This window comes from Loxodonta africana, chromosome 7 (assembly GCF_030014295.1).
Source record: "Loxodonta africana isolate mLoxAfr1 chromosome 7, mLoxAfr1.hap2, whole genome shotgun sequence".
NCBI lineage: Eukaryota > Metazoa > Chordata > Mammalia > Proboscidea > Elephantidae > Loxodonta > Loxodonta africana.
This window is the reverse complement of record NC_087348.1, coordinates 84770562-84773281: the sequence shown is the minus strand read 5'-3', so window position 1 is coordinate 84773281 and position 2720 is coordinate 84770562.

The window sequence follows — 2720 nt, the reverse complement described above, 5'->3', positions numbered from 1 at the left end:
CACAGCAGTGCTTTCCACATACAACACATAGGAGCCTCGAATGGGCCTTAAGATTGAATGTGAGGTAAGACTAACTTATAGGAGTTTGAGTCTCTCAGAAAGCACCACTGCAATGCATTATTACACTTATTGCAAAGGCATTGTTTACTGTACAGAAGCTAGAAAAGCAGAGAGCCAGTAACATCTGGAAACAATAAATGGCATCAAAGAAAAACGTTCACTATGAATGAAGATTAAGAGTTGCTTATTCTCTTGATAAGTATATTCTCATGAGAACATAGTAACTGGGAAACATAGTGAGGAGGCTTCTTTCACAGAAATGAAGGTAAACCTGTCAGAAGTTTAGAAAATTCACACAATCAGAAGGCATCACCTAAGACAATGCTCAATCTACACAAAAATGAGGCTCCAACTCAGAGTTCGTGAGTTACACACATTTCAAAAGACACTGACCTTGAGGCTCAAAACAAAAGCAAAAACAAAAACAAGCCTGTTGCAGTAGAGTAGATTCTGACTCATAGTGACCCTATAAAACAGCGTAGAACTGCCCCATAATGTTTCCAAGGTCCAGCTGGTGGATTAGAAATGCTGACCTTTTGGTTAGTAGCTGAACTCTTAACCACTGTGTCACCAGGGCTCTGCCTAACTGGGTTAAAATTGGGCTACCTCTTTCCCAAAGAACTTCAGAGCCATAAAAACTGGTTGGGACATGTATGTCCCATGGGTCACAAAACTGACTCATAACTGTGTTACCAAGCAACATTGCTTACATTTAAAATAATGACTCTTGATCGATAAATTGGATCTGGAGTAAGATTTCTGTAAAGGAATTACGGTTATTTTGTTGTAAGCCATGACTTTTTGTTTCCTTGAGTTGACTAACTTTAGTCATTAATCTTGTTCCTCCTTTTGGTGTCCTGAAAGCTATACTCATGGGATCTGCTAAGAGATGTTGGCTCTTGTGGAGTATTGAGCGTCAAAACGAGGTAATTTCACACCTGCCACATCTTGCTATTTTTAATCTGAGAAGTCACCTGAAACACCAAAAAGAGTAGCTTTCTGTTATCTATGTAGGACGAGGACTGCCATGAATACTACTTTCACTGAAGGTAGACGCCTGACACTGCCCTGCTTCCATGCTGTGGTTCTGATACATATACCAAATAATTTATCATTTGCTGTGCATACTGCACTGTTAACAATCGATTGTCTCTCACCTTCAAATTCACTTTTTTTTGCCTGCTTTGTAAAAATGGACCTTTAAGTGTTTTTTCTTTGAGCACTGGTACAACGCTAAACTTGTCTGTAGAGAGTGGTAGACAGCCATTACAGGAGGAAAGGGTTTTGCCTCCCAGTTCCGATACACTCATTCTACAGACTGCAGCCCATTGTGCGCCTTTCTCCAGGCTCCAATACTAGTTTCCTGCCATGCTTGGAGCTTTTCCAGTGCTCATGTTCTGCAGTGCATGGGAATAGCATCACCCAGCAGCCAGCAGGTTCCCTGAAAAAAAATCCTCATTTTAAGTAGTTTTGTAGTGGAGTAACTCCAATGAGACTTTTTCCCCATGAAAAGCTTTTTGTGGCACCCTCCAGGGAGGATTTCTGATGAATTTCAGGGAACAGATTTCCAGCAAGCTCCACTGGAGCAGCATCACTGTGACTTCTTTTTCAATGATCCCAGGCTGTGATTTCTTGAGTGAAGTCTGGATCTGGGACCCGGAGGGAGTGGAGAGACTTTTTCTTTGGGCTCTCTATCTCAGCTCTAAGTGCAGTGGCTATTCCTTATACATGCCATTCCTATATTCTACAGAGTTCTCTTTACTTCCTACTAGCCAATCCCTCACTACACCAATTCCCTTTATAGTTACTAATTCTTGATACTAAGCTTTCTTTGTTTAAATTATTGTGTGCTTTTCCTCTCTCCTAATTAAAAACAGACTGATACACAGACAAATTATTTTGTGGAAAGAGAGGGTATTAGATATGTGAGTGAATCTTCAGCAGATATTTTGGAATCTTTACATAATAATGTTAAACTGTATCAGCAAATAAATTCAGATCAGGGTACTGCTACTCGGCATTTGCTAATGAAGGAAACCCTTCAAACTTGTAATTACTCTTGTTGAACTATCACACCAATCTGTATTTAATAAAGATGAGTAGGACTAGCATAGTGTGCTAGTCCTAGCATAGTGTGGGGACATCCTGGTGGTGTAGTGGTTAAATGCTATGACTACTAAACAAAAGGTTGGCAGTTCAAATTCAACAGGTGCTCCTTGGAAACTCTATGGGGCAGTTCTACTCTGTCCTACAGGATTGCTATGAGTCGGAATAGACTCAACGGCGATGGGTAAAATGGGTAGCATACTGTGATTTTTTTTTTCTTTTACTGAAATGACTTCTAGTATTTTAATTGTCTGTAATGTTATATTCAGTATAATTCATTATTATTATGAATAATAAGAATTATTATTAATACCATTAATGTATACTTCTCATACTACTGCATTGTTTAATTAAAATTTAAAAGATATTATAAACAGCTGTGGATGACTTCTTAGAATTGGACCACTTTTCAAGGTTTAAATGCATGTTTCCTTTAGAAACTCATTGATAACTTCTATCACTGAGGAAAAGTGTTGCTGCATTGAATTATTTGTGAAGTCCAACAATAGATTCTGCAAACTTTTTTGGAAACTTGACTATCATTAATTCTTATA